Below are 8677 nucleotides of genomic sequence, written 5' to 3'. Positions count from 1 at the left end.
GTTCCTCTCACTCAGACATGCTGCTGATCCACCTTCAGTTTAGATCAGTGAGGAAAAGGAAGATTCACTGTTTGTCTAAATGTCCAAAAGTTTGTGGACACTCCTCTTAATCAGTGCTTTAATTTAAGAGCTACTGAGTTACCTGCAGTGCTGAGACAGTTCAACATCTTTAAAGCAGATAAACATTAATAAAATAAAATCTCATAATTAAGAGCATCAAAAATACTTAAAATTAAATCAGATTTTGTACCAACATATAACATATAACTAAGGGTTAAGCTGCTGGTTACTAATCCCCAAAAACATGAATATCAAGCAAAAATCTGGGTCTCAGGAGGTTTTTTTTTTTTTTTTTAACAAATACCTAAAAGTCTAACATTTTTCTGTCTCATTGTTTTGATTCAGGTTTTTTGATCTTCTTTAAGAAAATAAATGATTTAATGATTTAAGTGATATTTAAGCAGAAATTGTGCACAACTGTCTGTACACTAAAATTCAGAAATCCTGAATAAAACACGGTCACAGGAAATAAGAAAACTCTGTGTCCCTAAAATGCTTTTATTCTACAGCGTCTCCTCTGCCCTCGGTCACTCTGAGATCGGCACGAGCAGCTTGTAGTGATAACTGTTAAAATCTGCCGCCCTGAGCGAAGAACAACCTCTTCTCTGTGTTTTTATCCTCTCAGATATGAAAGCTCTGCGTTTTTATCTGTATATTAGGAAAAGAGCTGCAGGGAGGAGAACTGAAATGCTCCATTAACTGGAGTAGCTGCTTTTTTTAGGAGGCCTGAAGTGAAGCTGTTAGTTAAAGTGGACGGAGGGAAGAGAAGCAGGACACATGTTCACCATCACGCCCTTGTGTTTCAGTCTCAGGGCTGAGACGATGATGATGATGGTGATGGTGGTGAAGAATAGAGCTCTGGGCTCCAGGCTGAAGCCGGACTGTAGTTCTGAGTGGTGGGAGATTAGCACTAGGAGTTTGGGGGTGGGACTTCACCGCAGTCGGCTGATCTTTACAGAGACGGATCAGTTGGGCTCGTATCGACTCGCCGTCGCCGGGGTTAAACCCGCAGAGCAGTGAGAAGAACAGAGGAATGAAATTAGGAAACGTCTGAGAGACGATCGACCCCCAGCCGTGCTAATTTTACACTAATCACTATTCTCTTTTTCATCAGCTTCTAGACATCGACACTTAACCCAAACTCAACACACGTCCCCATTCTCCATTATCCATTCCTCAGTCCTCAGTCCTCGTATCTCAGGAGGAAAATATATTTCACACTTCTAAAACTCCTGCATGCAGACTGCAATTGAAAAAACAGGATGATCAGTAAGTTTTAAGTCTTTCTCAGTCATCACAGCGTTCAGTAGCTCCTCCATTTCCACTCGCTGTTTTGTTTTGGATGGATCTCTGCGGAAACGTGTGCCAGTGTTAGTTAATAGCTATGGTAGTTATCTGGCTAATAAATCAGGTTGAACTGCAACTAAACAGCTGTTTAGCATTAAATAAAATAGTATATTTGATAATCAGGTCAATTCAAGGCCCGATCAGATTCTCATCACAAGCAGAACCACTCTGGACTGAGGTCACCTCCTCTGTTGGTATTGGGTCTCAGTTCGGTTGTTTTGGGCCGAACCAAAGTCTGATTACTGTTTTTATACCTGCTAAAATGAACCAAACTAAAAGTAAAAACCAACCTGAGTCTGATTTAATCGACTAAATAGAAACAAATGATGCTCACGCACAATAATACAGTAACACAGAGACAGAACATAAACTGAGGCAGTTACACAGTTATTACAGCTTCTCTGTTTACCCGCTCTTACAGCACGAACTCCTGATCAGATTCCTCTCGTCTCCCTGCAGGTTTAACAGGAGGGCAGGCGGTTCTTTATCAGAGCGAGTTGTCAGGCAGTGTACACTCTGTTCAATAACAGGGAAAAATGGGGCAGCGCTCTCTGATCCGAGCGAATGCATTATTAAAGCTGCATCTCAGAACAGCTCTTCATCTGCATATGAAAGGCGCAAGAGTGAGGGAATTAATTACGAGTGTGACTTTTACTAATGAGAGAGGAAGAAAGAGAGATAAAAAGAAAACCTGTCAACCTCTCGACCTCCTCCAATCAAACGCACGGGTTTAATCACTTCCTGAAACCGGACGGACGATACGATACAGCGTCTATATACTCAACCAAACCAATAAAAACATCACTCATCTCTATTAGACTCTATAAACACATTCATAACATGTTATAATGCACTTATAAAGCATTAAAAACATGGTTATAAACATTTCTATACATGCATAACCCATTATAGCCATGTTTATTATGCATTATGACTTGTGATCATAATACATTATAAGCTATGCTTATAATATAAATGTTATAATATTTTATATCTATCATTAATAATCTATTTGTCCCACAATGAAAGTCTGTCACTTTTTCATTGCAGAACAAAGACCTTTATATTATACCACAGTTCAATTATCACTGTTTATTGAAAGATTTAAAGAAAGAAAGAGTTAAAGAGGAGGAGAAAATAGGATCTGTTTGGTTATAAAAACTCCACCAGTTAAAATAGTTCCATTGCTGCTCTGTTTGTTTGTAGCTGTGATGTTTGGTTTGTAAGCGCTGCATGGTTGCTAGGTTACCTGTATGTGGGCAGAGTAAAAATGGAGAGCTTCAATCACAGTGCATTACCGGCTGATAATGGTACTCATAGAACGCCTCTCAGCCAATCACATTGCAGGGTTGGAATTAATGCAGTATAACTAATATTATATTTAAGTCTAATTCATGAGCGGTTAAAAATAATAAGAGTATTATACAGGGTGTGTTTATATGTGTTTAGAAGCTTTTTTTAATTATAATGCCTAATTCTACAAGCTGGGACTTCTTGGTATTGATGTATAACATGTTATAAACACAGCTATTAATAATGCATTATGATCACAATTCATGATGCATAATAAACATGGCTATGATGGGCTTTACATTTTATAAATATTGATAGACATGTATATAATGCTTTATTAATGCATTATAATATATTATGGGTGTGTTTATAGAGTCTTATAGAGATTACATTTACAGAAAGTGTTACTGAAGCCTCTTTTCCAGAGCGTGAGCGAGATTTTCAGTAAACAGAATCTGAGCTGCATAAACAAAAGCCCTGTAACAGTTCAGAGCTTAAACACAGCTTCAGCATTTTATCACTTAATTTCTTGGGAGAATTGGGACTGCATGCGTCTCTCCCGTAATTAACGGCACCTCGTGGTCCCATACAAACAGCCATTATATATATATATTTCTATATTCAGCTGGGTGTAGAGCAGCTCTTGTTCCTCTGCTCATTAGAGTTAGTTCAGCAGAAACAGACGTCAGACAGGAAATCACACAGATGCATCATCGCCGAGCCGAGCTGAATTTACTGCTGTTATTTTATTTTTCCTCCCTTCCTTAAACTCCAGAGCAATGCACGGGGGGGAGGAGGCCTGCCTGAATCCCTACTATTTATTATCAGCCCTCCTCTCGCATGAACGAGCTCACAACACAGAACAGCACAGAACAGCAGCGTCCAATCAGTCCAATTACTCTTACTGTATATAAACCTCCTCCCTTTATATATATATATATATATATATATATATATATATATATATATATATATATATATATATATATATATATATATATATATATGTCCCCAAAATAAAAGTCTCCTCCTGGATGTAAAAGTGAGTAAATGATGTGTTGGTTGGTTGATGCTGCAGTTGATCTGCAGGTTTAGGTTCAGCAACAGTATGTGCTGAAAGAATGAGGTCAGCTGACTCTACCTAAATATACTGAATATAGATTATTCTTCCATCAATGGGTTAATTTGGATACAAATTGTGAAAGAGTTCAGGGTTCAGGGAGCATGAGATCATCATTTATGATTTTCACACATGGATTGAGAGAGTTCACCACAGAGTCCAGATCTTAACCTCATTGAGAATCTTTGGGATGTGCTGGATGGAGAAGAGCTGTTTTGTGCAGCGGTTGGTCAGACTCTACCATCACTCTACCAAGTGCAGCGACTCGGTTCTGATACAGCAGTTCACAGATGCAGCCTTGTGCTGATCCACATCACCCTAGGAGTGATAAAGGGAAAGAGAGAGCACCATCTACTGTACTGTACCCACCCAGAGAGAAACAGCAAGGCCAACTGTGCTCTCTCTGGGCTGATGGCAAGCTGCATGACCGGGATTTGAACCGGCGATCTTCCAATCACTGTGGCAGCGCTTTAAACGACTGGACCACTCAACGCTCCCATAAAGAGCTGTTTTAAATTGTAAAATGTGATTAAAGTAGAAAATGTGTTTAGAGTGATGGAGACTAGAGAAGAGGTTTTATCCTCTGTGTTTTACTGTGGTTTAAATTATTGTTCTACGCTTGTTATTTTAGTGCTTTAGCAACTAGAAAACTATAATACCAGAGAGTGATAACTTTACAAAAAGTGCACAGATTCAATGGTCCGGTTTTAGGAAACATTTAGAGATGTTTGTTCTGTATTTTCTGGCAGGAAGCCGAGCTGTTTTAGAGGAAGAGTCTGGCCTGATGACAGCGGGACGTCCTGCTCCTCTCCTGCAGCTGATACAGAACCTGCGACCTGCAGCTAAACAACCAGACGCTCTGAATACCAATCAGATCTCAGCTCATCTCCATCTCTCAGAACAGCAGCAGAGGAAGAGTAACGCGGTTCTGATTCTCTCATACAGGAACATCTGTCCTCCTCATTTCCTCTCCTGATAAATCACCCAGCTTCAGTCTACAGTAGATATATCTCAGCCATTCCCTGCAGTCAGCACAGCGCCACCTACAGCACGGGTACTGCATACACGGATACACGGCACTGTCAGACTCAAGGGGTGTCAGGGGGGAAAATCGCCCACCCTGGAGCCATGTGATGGAAAGAGCTTTACTAAAGTGCCCACAGAAATGAGCACTCTAAAGACTGAGTGCTCATTAGGGTGCCTCTTCTTGTAATAAATGATGACGACGTACCTTCAGATCAATACATTTAGGTTTTGATTTATTTTGAAGAGTACAGTAATCAGTCTGTAAAGCCGAGACAAAGTACATGTAGTTATCGTAATATTTATTGACATGTAGGACAGTGGGGGTGGGTGGGTGTGCTGCAGGAGGGGTATCCACTGCACGCCACTGTTTAAGATACATATTTGAGTATTGAGTACTCCTACAGTACCTAAATCACCCCTACAGTACCCGAATCACCCCTACAGTACCACTACAGTACCTAAAGTACACCTACAGTACCTAAATTACACTGTAAAAAGTGTAGCCCTGCTCAAATTAAAAAAATTGATGTCCATTTGTTGCATCTAAACTATTTGACTTCACTCAATCTAAATAAAGTCAATTGTTACAACCTGATTATTTTATTTTGACATAAACCATATTACTTCACTCGACCCAATATTAATTATTCACCTTGATCCAAGTTAAATTCTTTACATTTCAGTTTCGGAACCAAACTAATACATTTAAATTGAACCGAACTTAAAAAAAAAACATGGCAGCATATTCAGAAGTTCCAGAAGTTACTGTGGCGTGGAAGAGGACGGATTACCAGCGAGATTCGTTTCAGTGCTCTCTTGCTCTTTTTATTTTGCTCTGAGGAGGACACTAAGAGCTGGATTTACATGGGATTCCACTATTGAAAGTAAAACTAACTACAGCTCCAACGCAGCTAACCCCACTCCCACACACAGAAAACACACAAAGGGTGAGGCACAAAACAACCACATAACTGATAACTACATGAATAATACTAGAACAGTGATAATAAAACATGACATGAAACTCTGGGATAAACAGTAACATAAACACGCAGAAAAACACCCACTTCCCCCAACAGGGTGAGCTCCCATAATTCCTTCCGCCCCCCCTCCAGTCCCGACGCCACAATACCATAAGCATGCGTTGCTATCTCGCGAGCGCGTTCAGGCACTTTCTTCCTCTCTCATTCTCTCTCTCGCGAGCGCGTTCAGGCACTTTCTCCCTCTCTCATTCTCTCTCTCGCGAGCGCGTTCAGGCACTTTCTCCCTCTCTCATTCTCTCTCTCGCGAGCGCGTTCAGGCACTTTCTCCCTCTCTCCCTCAGTGCTCTGAAGCACTTCTCTACAACTTCTCCCGTGCTCCACAGTGCGCATGCGCGATTCATGTTTGATTCAAATTAAAAATATTACATCCTTATCTCTTTTCTTCGAGTATGATTTCAGTGGAACCAAAACATTTGGTTTATTTCCTTCAGAATTGTAATTAATTTTGTCTGAATCAAAATTGACACATCAAAATTCAAAAAGGTTGAGTTTCACAATAAAGTCAATAATTGTACTATGTGTTCAATCATATTTATTAGCTTGAATGAACAGCTCCATGCTTCACTTTTTACAGTGTACCCTTACAGTACCTAAATTACCCCTAAATTACCCCTACAGTACCTAAATCACCCCTACAGTACCTAAATCACCCCTACAGTACCACTACATTACCTAAAGTACACCTACAGTACCTAACTTACTCCTACAGTACCCCTACAGTACCTAAATTACCCCTACAGTACCTAAATTACCCCTACAGTACCCCAATAGTACCTACAGTACCTATAGGCAGATCTGACCCATACAGGCCCCTCCTCCCTCCCCTGCTCCTCACTCTCGCCTGAGTGCTGCACTGTTTCACAGCGTTGCTGAACTGATTCGGAATCATTTGCATATGTATTAAGACCCGTGCCCTGGATGCAAATAATGCTGCAGTTTTCTCCAGAGCGGAAATGAGAATCAGCGTGATCCAGATCCAGATCCAGAGCTTCATTATTCACTAGAGTCTGCAGATCCTCAGGCTGAGCTCCAGCTGCGTTATCACTGCCGATAGACGACGGGATTTAATATCTTTAAGTTTCGGGTTTTCGTCACTAAAGTTTCCGTTTCTGCCTGAGGAAACCGAGCTCTCGCTCCTCTGATTCTGTTTCTCCGGGATGAAGAGCGATTGCATAAGAAAAAGCAATAAAGCTCATTAATCACCAGATGGATTATTGTTTCATTTATACAAAGAACATCCGTTTCACACATTTCTAATCTGAGTAGGGAGTGCTGCAATCTGAAGCAGTTTTATAAATTTGCTCAAACTACAGACAGAATCTCTGATTTACCTGAATAATTAATAAATATTAGCATTGTACTGATTTATCAAATACAAGCCAAGCAATAGATAATAAAAAAGTGATGAAGAGAGAAGCACGTAATGATCTGCTACTTTCTCTGATTTAGTGCACAAAAATGATCAAAAACACTGAAATGAAAAGTAAATGCAATATAATAATTAGATAAGTAAATAAATAAAGAGTTAACATGAATGTCAGACTGACAGTATTGCATCTCTTTTTTATATATTATATATAATAAGGAAGGATGCAGTCAGTAGAAGATGAATTGTTTTTACGGGTTCGTCCTCCGTCACAGCGTCTGTTCTCTGCAGTAAGTCTGAGTAAATAAATGAAATGGGTCGGCGCTGCATTAGAGGATCTGCTATCAGGACTGACGTGAATCTAAAGATCTGGTCTAAAAGCAGAGTAAACACAGAAACCCGGCGCTGAGATTAAAAAGCGCAGGTTAATAACAGGAGCCGATTAAAATGATTAAGACCAGGATGTAAATCATTCGCTTTAAACACGGATCTGACAAAACTGTCTGATTAAAAAACACCATTATAGATAAAGGAGGGAGAGCAGCCACTGCTACAGCAAACATACGAGACACACACACACACACACACACACATACACACACACTCCACACACACTCCACACACTCCACACACTCCACACACTCCATCTGCACAGCATGTAGAGGTTCCTCACCAGCGCCTGCATGTTCACTGTGGTGTGTGTGTGTATGAGAGTGTGTAAAGGGGGTGAATGTGTGTGTGTGTGTGTGTGTGTGTGTGTGTGTGTGTGTGTGTGTGTGTTGTACTGAGAAAGTAAAAGCAACTGATCTCAGATCAGAGCGTTTTGGACCCAAACGTTTCTAAATGAGATTTACTGCAGATCAGAAACTGCTTGCTCCTACAGCCTACAACACAGAGACCGAGCACCTAATCCTAATATACTGTGTCAGAAACTGGGGGACACACCCAGTATGCAAATTGATTGTACCAAAATCCAAAGGAAAAGAGGCGTCATTGGTAACAAACTAAACTCAATTATAAATTGATTCAACTAATAGACATTTTCAATTAACAATTTTACACAAAACAGACTTAATTTATCTGAGATCAAACTAATTGTGGGTTTTAAATCTGTATATTGTTTTTTTTTATTTTGCAATTTATTAATCATTTATTTATATAATAACATGGTCTCTTTTTTTTACAGAACCTTTAAAGTAAAACAGACAGTAAACAGGTTTTCCTCCGCAGCGCTGCTCTCGTACGGAGCTGCTGAGACTCTGACTCGAGGCTGGAGAGGCTGGCTGCTCCTGAAATGATATTTTTAGATTTAGCCTGCTTTTATTTTGGATGCCCCAAATTAAAAATCTAATTTAAACCATTAAAAATGGATGAGGAACTCACTCTGTCTCACTCTGTCTGATGCTGGGTCCGGTACCTTAT

Source organism: Astyanax mexicanus, chromosome 13, assembly GCF_023375975.1.
Source record: "Astyanax mexicanus isolate ESR-SI-001 chromosome 13, AstMex3_surface, whole genome shotgun sequence".
Taxonomy (NCBI): domain Eukaryota; kingdom Metazoa; phylum Chordata; class Actinopteri; order Characiformes; family Acestrorhamphidae; genus Astyanax; species Astyanax mexicanus.
This window is presented reverse-complemented; position numbering follows the sequence as displayed.